Source organism: Eucyclogobius newberryi, unplaced genomic scaffold, assembly GCF_026437365.1.
Source record: "Eucyclogobius newberryi isolate DKJ021-1_F unplaced genomic scaffold, fEucNew1.0.hap1 SCAF_2, whole genome shotgun sequence".
Lineage (NCBI taxonomy): Eukaryota > Metazoa > Chordata > Actinopteri > Gobiiformes > Gobiidae > Eucyclogobius > Eucyclogobius newberryi.
Genome location: NW_027315834.1, coordinates 21043250 through 21059283, shown reverse-complemented (window position 1 = coordinate 21059283; position 16034 = coordinate 21043250).

The following is a 16034-nucleotide window of genomic DNA, read 5'->3' as shown; positions in this document are numbered from 1 at the left end:
CTATTGGTGCAACTCTCTCACTAACAACATTCAGAACACACTAATGAAAAATACACCACCTGCAGCAAATGGGCTTTTCAAGCAGCAACCAAAGAAAACAACTATATATTTGTGTTAATAGAAATTTTAAACACAATCCATTCAGGCTATTCTGTAAATCCACGCAGGCCTGGACAAGCCTTATTAAAATTACATTATTTTGTGTGAATAAAACATTTATCCAATCTATGCCCCAAAAATCTGAATTATTTTGCAGCCTTGAGCATATCCCTAAATCGCACAGTACGATAGACCAGATAGGTCCCTTTTGTGCAGTGGGCTAGTGTTGAAAAGGGTGTTCACACCTTGTCATACTGGCTCCTGGCTCCTTTCCGACTTCCTTTGTTTTTCTCCAATTCCTCCTCTGCTCAACCCCTCTCAGAGCTCGATTTAGGCAAAAGGTGCCAGACACTTCGAATCAGGCCTAGGATTTGCTCTGCTGGAGATGGAAGGAAGGAGAAATAAATGAAGTGGAGAGAGCTGTGGATCCAGACGACTCTCACGTGTGTATGTTGGATCAGCTCGGGAACCTTGTGCAGCCTGATGGGTTTAGCTTATGTAGCCAGTGTAACAACTAGAATTACAAACTGTATTGTCCTTGTTTGTTGTTTAATTTGTGCTTACAATTTTAACATTTCCAACTTATTATAATATAACATTTACACTATCTTAATTTGTACTCATTCATGTTCTTTCAACTGAAGGCTGAATAGTGAATTCGAATGTTTAAATTTGTGTAAATTGACCAAGGATTGGTCAAGTGATCCAAAACAAAAATGTGCTATTTTAGGCCTTATCGGTTTGCACACACACTTTTTATTGATCCATCTCGCTTTAACAGACTGCTGTGAGGTCCATTAACCTGTGCTGATGACAAAGCATTAAGAGACTAATGTTTCCCTGGGGGCCACAGGCCAAAGAACGATGAGCCGGGCACTTCACAAGACAACAGTGGCCCCTCCATTCACACACCATGTGTTTGAGACCAGAGAGTTATGATGGCCTCGCAGTTGTACCAGAAATAGTGCTCTCAAGAAAATTATCTCAAGCCTATCACTTTATACTGTGTTCTCTTTATTGTAATACAAACATTTAAAATGTATATGACAGACTACACAATTTACTAAACATAATGAACATGATTATACTTTCAATGTTACTGAAAAATCATGAGCAGTAGATGTGACATAGAGTTAATTCCAAACCTGTTATCTGCGAACTATAATGTAAGGCCTAACCTGGTTTAATTTACAAAAGAGTTATGATTTTACCAAAAGAAAACGACAACACATTTATTTTGTGAAATTAATGTCTAAACTGTCAGAATATTGCCCATTGCATGTAAATTGTTCTTGCATTTTGTGTCACGATGACATAGATTAGATAGATTTAGAATGCAACTTACTATTTTCAACTTTTTTCAATGCTTCTTCACAAACCGCCATGCGACCACCAAAAGAGGCACAAATTGGAACATTAAATACATTTTTACATTGTTTATTAACGTGCATGGGTCAGATATACATGATAAATGCAGGCAAATATGTCACGTGTGCAAAGTAGACACAAACTTGTTAATGACAGAAATTCACATAATAAAAGATGTGGGCTTATGGTTACTGTCATGAAGATCAATTCAATAACAAATGTACATCCATATCTCACAGCGCTGAGTGCACTGGAGAATCACATCTATTTTTCCCTATTTTCTAATTATGTTTCTACTACAGTAATTAAACTATATTGGTCATAGTGTTATATTGGTTGCATTCTCCACACAGCTTGAACAACACATTAAAGTAATTTGAGAGAGTGTGGAACATGTCAGTCGCTTTGAAAAGCATTCAGGTTAGCAGATGTAAACAAGTACTTTCACTTTTTTTCCAGTCATTTTCAGAAATGAAATAACATGCAGAGAAGTACAAACACAAATTTATTCCCAGTGGATGAAAAATAATATACTGACTATGAAATGTAATGACAAGCTCTTCTTTGCTAATTTGTTGTACTTTTGAAACCACAAATGGGTGCTCATGACAACACTTGTGTATGATACAACAGTACTTATCCACTCAGTGTGCAGCTTGTCGAGAATCTGTAAAGTGAAATTAAATCACAAATATGAGATTACCATTGATCAGATCTTTATCCTTTCTGTGACTGGACATTTTCATCCCCTATCTTCCTATTAGATTTTCTCCCTACATAATTACCACTTATTAGTTTTAAATGTACAAGTAGCATGGTTTTAATAGTGCTGTTAATACAGAGGTAATTTATGGAGTGTGTGGGCAATGGAGCTCTGGTGCAATGGGTGTCGACCATCACACAAATCATTAAGGCAGGCTTTTTGAATTCACTCTGCAACTTCTTAAAACAAGCCCAGGTCAGCAAAAACACATACGATTAACATTTTTTTAAACATTAGACATGATCTTAACACTGCTATTGGTAGTGGAAGAATACTTAGAAAACATTTGAAGTTACAGAAATACCTGCATTAAAATATATAGTGTAACTGTTTCAGTCAGAGGACTGCATTCTGAATACATATACTTTCGCAAGGAGTTGGATTACATCATAGAGCAAAAACACACAAAATATATTATCAAAACAGCTTTAGATTTTTGAAGCCTGATAAAATAGAGTATTCATTTGATTTAAGACAGTAGCTGTACTCTGAATACCACCAAATGGAAGAATTGTAGCGGAATATAGTTACAAAAATTTGTATTCTGAATATATACGTTTAGTACCTGTATTTACTTACTTCCCAACACTGCTTGTTGGTTCCCATGTACCCCTCCACTGCTTCCTTTGTGCACCCTGGCCCATTTCAGGACCTTTTGAGGGGCTGGAGTGGCGCTTGGCTATGCTGAAGTGTCGCCACTGCTGTGTCTGAGCCTGCAATTCAGCCACTGTATGCATGTGGGAGGGTGTATGTGTGTGCCAGAGCCTGCAATTCACCAATTTCACTGCTAATTAGCCCACAAAGGCTAGCAGCAGGGAGGAGCTGGGGTTGGGTGTGTGCGGGAGGTCCAGGCTTAAGGGGGGCAGCTGATGCTAACACAGTGTACACATGGCATGGGACCAAACACCACTGCAAAAGGTTCAGGCTGAACTACTGGTAACATGAGACTAACTGTTTTTTCTTATATTACAATTCTAAGATCATGGATGTATATACATGCTTATACCATACTATACTATACTATACTAATGATGTGTTTTTTAAACAGTAACCATATCAAGAACTTTTGTATTCTATTGTTAAGCCACAATATATATATATATATATATATATATATATATATATATATATATATATATATATATATATATATATATATATATATATAAATATCTACTACAGGGTATGACACATCATTTGGTCCATTCTAAATCAGTAAATACATTTCCTTATTTCCTTCACACTGCGCTCAGTCTCAGTTTATAGTTTATGTTGAGTATTTTCCGACACATGTTTCCCCACTGTATGTGGAGACACTGTTGTGGTGCTCTTGTCCCTCGTCCTGTGTCTATCATGGCCCCTGGCTGTGCTCTGGTGAAGGTTGGCTTGTTTGCAGCTGTAGTTCACTCAGGCTTAGCTCCTGAAGCAGTTCCCAGCATGGCCCGCCTCACTGTGATGTCTGCTGGCACAGAGCGCTGGTGCTCTGCCATGCTCCTCTGTGTCTGTGTGAGAGAGGGAGAGAGAGACAGAGGCAGCCACACAGACATTCACAGCCCTCGTGCCAATTGTCTCAGTGTGGATGAGACAAGCCTGCGGGAGGCAGCAGCCTGTCTGGCAGACCGCCACTCAGTGGAGGACCGCCAATGTTGTGCTTTTGTTTCCTCGCTGTTGTTGTTTTGTTTTGGTTGTTGTTTTGTTTGTCTGTTTCAGAGCCGTTTGTTACTTGTATTTACAATGACATTCACAGGCCATAGAGAGTATGACTCGTACTGTAGGCATCTGCTCATATATATTTTCTGCACGTTAAAATAAAAGCACAATGCAGCAATATGCATACAAAACATGTAAAGACATATAGACTGAAGACCTGAATGTAATTGACATGAAAAAATGGGTGTGACATAAATCAGACTGTAATTGCAGTGTCCTTTTACTTAAAACACAAACTACAAATAAAATAAATAAATTGTATTTGTAACTATCTATGGATAGAAAAATCTATACTCTTTTCTGCCTGACACCAGTTTCCCCCGATTATTTGTTATTTAGACAAAAAATTATAATTAACACATTTTTGCTTGATGGTCACGTATTATAAGTGGCTTCACATCACGCACACAGATAAACAGCACAGAGATATAGATGCATGTGAGTCAATCAGAGCGAGTTTGGTGATTTATGTCTCTGCAGGTCTTTTAGCCGTCTGAGGGCCAGAGTGTGTGAGTGATGGCTTCCTGGCCCTGTGTCTTCTCCTGGCTCTGCTCTGATTGATTAGAGCACCGGACAAGTCTCAGGCCTATTGATTGGTCATGCCACCGCTGCTCACATCACCACAGCTCATCTGCTCTTGGTACAGCATCTTTTACTCTGTTTCAACAGTTTAAGTAGGTACTGCTCTTGCATGAGGTTTTGGGTTCAAGGTGCACACCTTCCTGTGTTATGTGGAGTCTCTCCTGGTAATAAGGGTATTAAATATGTGAGGGGAAATCGTCCTGTCTCGCTGTCACACGTTCATGCAGTGATGGGCCGATCTCCAGGAGATGAAACAAAACAGAAAAAAGAAAAGAAAAAAAAAACAGGCCAAATCTAAATATACACTCAGAGGTGGGTAGTACTCTGTTCAATGTACTTAGTTACATTTTCTTGAGCAACGTTTTGAAGAAACTTTCAGACAGTACTCTTCCTTGAGTAAATGTTTTACTTGTCACTTGTTCCTCTTTCCACAGTGAGTATTTTATAGTGACAACATGCTTTGAAATCTCAGACCTTACCCACAGATAGGACTTGTTTTTGTGCATATTCTTTGTAAATACCAGAATCTATGAATTAGTTAATATCATGTTTTGTTTGTCCTATTACTTGCAAAAATCACAAATCATATTTTACATCCCAACTGTTGATCAGTACTCAAGTATTAGTTTCTCCATATACTTTTTACTTTTACATGAGAAATATTTGAGTCATAACCTTTTACTTATGAGTAATATATATTATTATTGTTAGTTAAGCACACATTTAAGTACTATACTTGTGTATCTATTGTACATTACTAGAATATTTTTTTTTAACCAATATATTAAAGAAGCTCATTTTCAGGTTTCTGACTATCGCTACGTTTCATACAGTTTAGTGTCTTGTCTAAGAACAGATAAAACACACATTCTGTCAAAGTGATAACAGGGTCAACTGGCGGTGCTGACCAGCTCCAGTGTTTTTCCCATTGTCACATCTGATGCCTGCTCCGACCCCCGTGTTAATGAACAAAACACACAGACAGTGAGAAAAGCAAAAGACCTAAATGAATATGAATGAAAAGCAAATCTATCAGAAACACGCATCCTTTAAATAACTCCCCCTCCTCCACTGCTCTCCTCTTCACACCCCTCCGCCCTGTTATATTTTATTCTCGGATGTGAGCTGAATTTAATAAATATATGCAAATGTGTGCTGTGGAACATGACGAGTGTAAATCAGGCGAGGATGTTCTTTGAGCGCTGCTGAGATTGGGGCTGAGAGCTGACCTGGGGTTAATCATTTTTCACTTCCTTATCGCATTCAATTCTGCTGCTGTCTGTGTGTGTGTGTGTGTGTGTGTGTGTGTCAATGTGTTTGTCTACACATAAAGACCAGAACATGGCAGCGACGTGCAGCAAAAATCTAGCCATGGTGAGAGAACAGAGACTTGCTGTATTGGATTGGATTTCCCACACATAAAAAAGGTTCTCAGAAAAACAATTAAATCTGAATTCTGGTGATATTCTTTTTCTTTTTGAGGGTTCATTCTGTCTTTTTAAATAAATTTGGTTTTGTACTTTTTAGTTGAAGATTACATTTGGGAGTACAGAAACCTTGTGTACACACAAGGTTTGTAAATACGTGCAGCTGGAGTGTATCCCGTTAAATCACTAGGGACACTGGACAATTTTTTGCTACACTATAGCAAATTTTCATATTTTCAGCATATTTTCTTAACCAGAGTTGCCAAATAGAGTTTGAGATCACCTGCATCCATCCATCCTCTTACGCTTATCCGGAGCCGGGTCACGGGAGCTACAGCTTAAGCAGGGACTCCTACACTTCCCTTGGCTTTTTATCTATTTATTTATCTTTTATTCATTCAGATGAGACCCGATGTCTCATTTACAGACAAACCTCTATAAAATAAATTCTTGGTGCAAAATTCTCCACTTACAATGTCAACACACGTTTTGTACACTTTAGTTTCCCACTCAAATTAATAAGTAAACAGCAAACAGTAAACAGCTGCTTACGGCACAATACTGTCTTTGTATATGTCCCTCAAAGAACCTCTGCATTATTTGTTCACGTTGTAATGTTGAGCTCTTGTGCTTCTCCTTGACATAAATATCCTCAGTGAAAAGAAGGCCCTTCAGGAAAGAATGTACATGCAGCAGCAAACAACAGCAGCCTCCACAGACTGTATGGTGTGTTTTAGAAATACGTTTCACTGGATTTCTGTCTGTGTTTTGGAAATAAATGTTACTGTACTGTAGATATAGTTTACACTTTGACCATTATATTGCCTCCCTTTACCCCACCTCACTCGTCCTGCCCAGTCCACACTCTCAAACCTCTCTCTCTCTCTCTCTCTCTCTCTCTCTCTCTCTCTCTCTCTCTCTCTCTCTCTCTCTCTCTCTCCTCACCCCTTCAGAAAGGCCCATGCCCCTCCTTGTCTGTTGTTGCCACGGTAACAGGGATCTCATTTCTTAAGTGTCAGTTTGCATTATTGTCCTCACGCTTTCCAATAACCTCTGTCTGTCGGTCTGTGTATGTTTGTCTGTCTATGCATCACAAAACCCAACAATTCTCCACAGTTTGACTGTTTACACAACTCTGCTTTCAAAAACATAAGTGCCCTGCACTATTTGCGGTCTACATTTGATTTATTTTAATCTTATCAGAATTAATGATTAAGTGTTCGTACCCAAACTAATGGTAAATAAACATTTTCTAATTTTAAAACAAAATATATAAGAAGAAAATTACTTATACACACATATACATCACAAGTTATATATTTTGGAACATACAATTGCAACTTCAAACCTGATATATATTAAAGATCAAATATGTAAATCTTTTGCCAAAAAAGATTTTCTGTTTGGTTCCATGGAAATGTTGTTTTTTTGTTGAATGGCTTCAACTTTGTATTTCCATGGAATCATGCAGGTAATGTGCCACTCCCCAAAAAGTTATATATATATGGTAATGACTTATGAAAACTATAGTTGTTGCTGTATAATAAACTATTTCAATGTATTTATTAGAACGAAAAGTGGAGACATGAACTATCAACACATATGATATGGGAATATGACACAAAAATACTCCAAAGTCTGAACTCTGCTCAAACCACATGCTTTTACTCACAGAGGATTGGCTGAAGATCTTTCGACTGAAAAGATCCAAGCTGATGATAAGAGACGATTGAATCTCAATTAAAATTGTATAAATGTTGTACATTGCAGTCTTGGAAGGTTTTTCTTGAAGGTTTTCTTGGTACAGATATACAACGGAAAATATCCCAAACACATACAGATACAAGCAAGCTGAAATTGAAAAAATATACTCTGAGTTGACGAAATATATAATATTTCATATTTCATAAAAACATAATAATCTTTTCTATCATACTTTATATTGCACCTCAACTCTTCAGCAATTATATTGTAGCTTCAATTTTTTTTATATACAATGACATACTTGAATAAAAAAAATATTTCCTTCCCCCAAATTCTTTCACTCCTCAGTATTAGTGACACAAATGTTAGGAGTCTATAATGAAGAATGCCAGACGCACTGGCATTGTGAAAGTACAAACTTGATAAACAGGTGCTTCTCAGAGGGGTGCTTGAAGAGTGTAAGGAGCCTTCACAAAGTGAGCACCAGTTTGTCAAACAGTTACGCAAAGTGAAGTGTTTTTAAGGTCTTTAGTGAATGTTACCTGTGATCTCAGTTTCTTTGGAAAGCTGAGAACATTGTGAAATACTGATACTCCCTGCAGTCATAGAGTCATGTGCATTTGTGACAGCCCCCACGCTTTAAACAGCAGCTTAAGGAGCGGGAGGATGAGAGGATGCATATATTTGTTGCATTATACAGTACGTGTAAAAGAGGAGTGAGAACGCACCAGAGGTGATCAACCAACGTTAAACTGTGAAGTGTCACAAGTTCCTGAGGCTCAGAGAAGCCAGGAATGTTTTCACCTGTCACCGAGGTTATGACCCACAGTGGTCAAAAGGACTATGTCCAAGTCGCATTATTCAAGTTAAGCTCAAAATCAAAATTGGAATGTGCAAGAGGTAAGCTACTGAAGACAAGAACTCTTTCACTTTTATGAAGAATGAATATGAAGAACTAAAAGACAATTAACATGAATAAATGCTTGCCAATCATATTTTTTATTTAACTTAGTGTGTGTTGTATCAATATACAAGCCTATGTTTTTAAAGTCCAATATACTGAGTTCTGTTTGCTGGGTGTCTCTCCCTCTCTACCCCTCCATAAATCTCTTCTGTCCAGTACAGCATAAAGGTCTGAATGTCTTCCCCCATTCCTCTGTAATCAGCTGTGTGGAATAAGTTAAACATTGGCTGCATGTGTTGTCAAGAATATCACTAAATTATATTACTCACGGAAACCTGCATTTTCCTCTGCTGGCGCAGTAGCGTAGAGACTTAGAGCCTCACAGGACATGGAAGGTTAATATTTGAAGGAGGGATGGTCCATAAATATCAGCAAAGGGACTTTTAATTAAATGAGCTCTTGGTAAATATCCTCCTGGGCCTACTGCTTTTGTTTGAATATGATTGATTGACTCCTATCTCTCCAAGAGACACCATTAGTTTCAGCACGGCCTCTTGCACTTCTTGCAGCATAGCTGCTTCTCAACCTCATTGTGCCAATATTTTCCTCCCTCCTCTCTCTCCATTACCTCCTGCTTTTTCTTCGGCCCCCCCCGGCCCAGTCCCAGGTCGGCCTTTCCGTGTGTGCTTGTCTACTGTCAGCTCACTCTTCTCCTCTCTTTCCATCAGTTCCCGTCCTCTCTGGAGACCCATAATTCTGAAAACTGGTGACAAGGTAATGAGGCCAGGCTAAATCCTGCCACGCCCCGGAGCTACAGCACAAGTTAGAGAATCTCAGCCTTTGCGAGTGTGTCTGTGTTAGCTCCAAGGCATTTGTCATCAACTTAACTCTAAATAAAACTTGCTCATGGAGAGAGCTAACTAGAAATTAAAAAAAAAATGAAAACAACTTCACACATCACAGAGGAATCCTTCCTCTTCTCTTCTGTGCCTTTATCTCCCCCTCTCCCCCTCCTCCTGTGCTTGAGCAGCAGTCTGACATGCTTGGCTGATTTCTAGCTGAAGATGGGGATCGGCAGGGGAGCTCTGTCTGGCTGTGGGCAGGGTATATGTGGACAACACACAAAGACCCATATAAACTGGGAGAAACTTCCTGAGAGGGCAGGAATGATAGGAATTATATTATTATGTGCCCTGTCACAGTGCAGGCAGAGCAAGTTGCAGGTTAACCTTGAGTTTTTCTATGGACTTTTTTGTCTATAGGTGCAGCAGGATGTGGGAGGAAATAATGTGTACATACATCCTCTGCTCCTTATAGTTCTCCTTCTGCACATTGTGACAAATAAAATCACCCAAATGTCACAAAGGTCACAAATATTGTTAGCCATAAAACACACAACATTTAATAACATGAAAAGAACTCACTTACTCAGAATGTTACATAAAACGGGTCAGGTTCCAATACTAAATTTGAGTGTTACTGTATTTGAGAAAAAAAACATTTTTTTTTTTTTATGTGAAAAAATATATGTTTTAATGATATAATGTACTGTTAAAAAGTATATTTCACACATTATGTTACAAGCAAAGTTTATAATCCAGACATTATATTGGTTGTTTTCAGGTTCTAGGTTCATTATGCTCCCACACGGGGGGCAAGAGCCAAATTTCCCTATAATTGATTACACTGTATTTTGAAAAATATACAAGGTACAATACTGGTAAATTGAATTTGGTCTTTCTATTGGTGAACTTTTTCTTGTATTACATAAAAAAATCAGAATTTTAACGTTCATTTCAGCTGCCCTCATCTGTATTATATATGATATAATATAATATAGTATATATATATATATATATATATATATATATATATATATATATATATATATATATATATATATATATATATAGCCTATATTATTGGTCCATAGCATGCCCATTGTCCCTTAGGCAATATACGGTTGGAAACTGAAAAAGGAAACAGCAAGACCGGAGTGTTTTAGGCTAGATACAGACAAAATAGGCTATTATTTATTATTGCCTTTAAATGTAAAAGTACTCAAGAGTGTTTCTTTCAAAGCACACTAACAATATAACTATATTTGGCCTTCAATGTCTCATTATCAACAGGTATCTGACACGATTTAATGGGTTTTAATACATGTGAGTAGAGTGCACTGCACCTGCAGGATCTCAAATTCAGATCAACACACCTGACCAAATTGCCCCACTGAGCCCGTCTTTGTGACCTCCTGTGCACCATAAGGAAGATGCACTTGATATGGTATAGTGAGAGTTGTAGTATTTGTAGTAGTAGAATGTATGCAGATGGTTAGGAATTTGTGGGAATTTGTGTCTGTGTTTGTGAATGAGGGTGTGTGTTTGCCCTTCAGGGCCACTGCCTCCACCAATAGTCAATTTATGTATGTCACCTGTGGACAGCAGATCATTGACTATAATTTTATTTAGCCTATTTTAAAAATATAAAACAAAATAATACCAAATTTACATGAAACAGGAAGCTCTTTACATCACAGCACACATATTATCCCATTAAATGCTTTAATACTAATTAGTAATACTACTACTACTATTAATAATAATAATTATATATAATTGATCAATATTCTCTACTTTCCCTAAATGCCTAGGCAACAAAGGACTTATTTCCTACTTTGCCTGCTCGTTTCAGACATTCTATAGAATGCTTATGCATCAAATGCCTGATTATGATTATCTCACAGTGACATGAATTATTAATTATTGATCAAACTTGACATCCCTACACCAAAATTTGTTTTAAATCACAAAAGGCCCAATATAATTATGTAGAATACTAAAAAAGTCATTCTGGATGTAGGGCTGTGCGACTAATCGAGAATTAAAAACAACTTGATGTAATTAAAATGTTTTGTCTGTTATTTTATTATTGATAGACCTATATTTTGCTCTTATTACTGTATGGTTATTTATGTTGCGATCAGTATTGTGATTGCATTGCTCGTTTCTATAGGGAAAATATAAAGGACATTTTTATGAGGAGTCCTTGAACACTAGTGGTCATTAAATGGGCAGCTAAAGGGGATCCTTTACAAAAACAACACAATTTGAATTGAATTGTGCTCAAATAATTTCAAATTGTTAGGATTTTTTGTGTTAAATAACTGTGAAGTGGAAAGCAAATCTTGTTGACACCAATGGGTCTAAACCATATCATAAAAGTCATATTTAGCACTAACTTTATAATTTTACATATGTCCAGTTTAAATTCATTGCTTAATTTAAGGCACAGTTTCAGGAGGTAGAAAGTCTGCGTGTTTTATTAACAACATAGAATATTTAACTTTCCTTAGAGCAACTCTGTCATAATCAATGTGTTATCTTGAACAACAAAACTGTAACCTCCCGCTCTAATCCCTAATGAAGGCTACACTGACCCCAGTCCAGTTGTGGTGTGGGACCCCCACGATCATATTTTATTGCAACACATACACTGCCCCTTGAAATACTAAATTCAATATTTGTACACGTGTCATTTGCAGAGACAGAGGTTACCATTGTCTGTCAGGCTAAATCTCACCAGTGGAGTGGAGTTCATTAGCATCTATTGATCAAGTGAAATGAACAACATGTTTACCAAATACTTTAATGACACTCCTAGAAGCCGTAAATGACACAGATTTGTGAGCGTGTGGGTTTGGAGTGACACTTGATGCGATGGAGGGGGCACAGGGAGGAGAGGTGACGGAGCAGTGATAATGGAGGCGGTGCCTGTTAGAGGGGGGATCACGGTGCGGGCGGAGGCAGAGCCAGGTAGAGTGGGCTGCAGGTGAATGAAGAGGAAAAGGGTGTCGTGCTGTGTGGAGGAGACGGGAGAGAGAGGGAGAAGGGTGGGGGTATATTAAAAATGCAGCAGTGGGGAGCAGGCCAGGGATTCACAGTAATTAGATGACAAAACGGCGGCGGGCTGGAGATGAGAGAGAGGGGTCACACACAATGCCACTGCCGCCGGGTAATTTGTAAGTGTCAATCACGGGGGCTGCCAGGGGAACAGGCCGGGGAGTTGGGTGCACTGATATACAGAGATGAGGGGAGAGGAAGAGGAAGGTACAACACAGAGGAGAGGAAAACCCATCGACAATGAGAACAGACAATATGTAGCAGTAATGTTTCAAGTATGAAATCAACACTTGTTATTGGTGCCAATGTGAAAAAGGTCACACTTGGGCACTGTCATGTGCATGAAACTGGCAAATGCAGACCAGAAATCATGACAGAAATCACTTTTTTTCTTTATATCTGCTAATGTACAAAAATGTGCATAGAACAGAATTTGATACGATACTACACGATATACACCAAAATATCATGATAAACGGTAATATCAAAACAACCTAATGTCACTGACACAGTGTAACGCTGCAAAATCACAGTAAATCCTTTTCTAAATAAATAACATATTTAGAAAACAATGAGCACAAATACTGAGTAAACTTGAGTCATTATTAGTAACTATAATTTGTCATACAAGTTACCCATTGGACACTCTACAGCTCAAATCTTATTGTGCTACATAAAAAATAACAACACAATCCCAAGTGCAAAGAAAGGTACATCAAATAAATATTGAGCCCAAAAACTATATGTTTTTCAGCTTTTATTTATTGAACAGTAGTTGATAAAGTAATTATCACAACAGGCCTAAATGTAAAAATAAAATCAGAGATTATTTTTCTGTTCAAAATCAATTTACACTTTTTATTCATCCTAACTTGGAACTAGACCTGTGGGCGAATACGGTAGTTAGAAATGTTATTTTAGGTGCAACTATAGCCTATTGAGCCTAAAGTCAGATAGGCAAAGCACTAAACAGAGGCTACTGTTTATGGCATTAACCGGATTAGTAACATGTAAATATGTGTTTGTTGTGAGCTTTGATAGACTGGTGAATGTGGTTCTGACATGTGTGCCAGGCTTTTTAAATTCTATACTGAGAGCAGGGACAATCGGCACGGCCATTGGCGTAACTCCAGAAATCCCATGTAAAAGGCACCAGCACAATGGAGAGGCAGCGCAGCAGACTGTTAAGGTTCACAGCCTTCACATGGACACAAGTTGATGGAACCCTCTTCTACACAGCAAGGGAAAAGCACAAGGTAAAATGTACACACAATTCCTATACACATGCAAAACACTGGGCAGGTATTGTGTCAGTGGCATGACATAACAGCACTGACATACCAGACGTTGCTCAGGGGAGCACAGCGGGCATCTTTATCTGCCGCACACACCTGGACCTGCGAATGCATTTATGTGTAATCATTTCACTTTATAGAATTTGCATAACATGTAATGTCATGCCAGTGTGCTGAACAATTAAATTGGTATTCCCTGGTGAGTAGGCCTATACTGAGCTAAAAAAATGTAAAACCTCACAATGAAGCAAGTTGTGTTTATGAGGGGGGGGTGATTTGGTGATTTGGTGCTATATACAACAATGAACAATAATAAAAGCAAGATGTATCAAATAAGGCATACATTAAAGAAAAACTATATAAATTTACTAATAAGATAAAAAATGTGACAATATGTGCACAAAGTTGCAAGAACAGAAGTGTTTTTGAAAATGTTTGCAAAAATATCTCTGATGATTGTATAGTAGGTAAGATGGGGTAAGTTGAGCCACCCATTAAATCTCGAAAGTTATTATTAGCATATGACATTGTAAGCTGAAAGCATACATCCTTAAATGTCCAAAAGGTTTAGAGATATTGGAAAGGAAATAACCATATTATGTTTATTTTGTTTGTATTATATCTCTCAGTACATAGAATATATATATATATATATATATATATATATATTATATTTATGAAAATCGAAAAACAAACACCAACCCTATCGCCCTTGTAAAAATCAGTAATGTCACTTCCCGCGATGGAATCGATTGAAATTGAATTGAAAGTGGACAAAACAGGTGTCAAACATTCATGTAGATACTTAAAGTGTCATTACGTGCCATTAAGAAATAAACTGTCACCAATCTTAAGATGTAGATTGAAGGTGTATTAAATAAATATGCTAAATTCTAAGAAAAACTGCATGAATAGGAGAATTCAACTAAAATACACAGGAGACAAAGGCAGAGTAACTTCCATCTTAATTAACAGGAATTTGGAGCAGAGTAACATACACATGCACACAAAGCACCTTTGGCTGCTATTTAATTGTGAAATGATTAAACTCCTCTCTTCTCTTGTTTATTCCTCAGTCAACAATTAGCAGCTCATAATTTGCAGCTCAGAAATTGTGACTTTTTTATTATCAGAGTTTTCTCCAAGTCGAACTAAGACTTTTACACTTTTATATTTACCAATGGATTGTTCCTTTACTTAGCGGAATGGACTATTGTGCATTAAACATATAATTTGGGTGCCTAACTCCAACAGCTGTGGAGTGTGTGTAACCTGACAGCCTGCTACACAATAGGGGTCCAAGTGAGTGTGAACTCTGTTTGTTCCCACAGCTGCTATTAACAGCCGCCATCAGCCTTGTGCTAACCAAGTGAATAAATAAATAAGACTTAAAATGTTCTGTTTACTTCTTTGTCTGTGATGATTAGAGACAGAGAACACAAAAGACACACACGTCTTTGACTAGGTCTTGCTGGTCAAGAGGAAATAATGGAAGTGAAAGAAACAGTTGCTGAAATATAGGTGCACATGTTCTCTACCTGTTGTGGTAACAAAATTATGTGTATGCCTCGCACTTCCAGGGAGCTGGTTTCTTTGAACTTGAAATAATATGACATGCTTCATTTAATAGGAAATATTGTTGTTTTATAGTGTGAGATAAACAGGAATATAAACATGCATAAAATTGTTGTGTATTTTAAATTAATAAAACATGCACAACATTTTGCACAGAATGCTGGTGTGACAATTATGACCTATTACCTATACTATTGTCATTATTAATACAATTATTATTTAATAAATATAACTAAAGAAAACCTATTTCTTTTTATATTGTTTACATTTTTATTACATTTGCAATAAGATTTTAGGTTATTTTTATCACTTTTTAATTATTATTTCTTTTATTTTAAATATATATTATTTACCCCTTTGTAAACAGCAATAAAATCTAAAAATTCAATTTGAATTAAAATTATGATAATTATCCTTCTAACATTCACAGGAAATATGTTGGGTGAGGAAAAATGAACGATGTTGATGAGAAAACAGCACGAGGAGAGTATATGAGGAGAACGAGGCGGAGGTGCAGGCTGCAGAAAGATGGAGAGAGACTGCCTGCACATACTGTCAAGGCAGTTAATATAAAGCATGGAGATAAGGCCCCACAGACAAACACTGACCGAATCAGACATTTCAGCAGCGCAGCCCCAACTGTCAGTCAGCCTGAGAGACAGACCAACAATCAGCACTCTACCACTGATAAGGGCTCTACTGGGC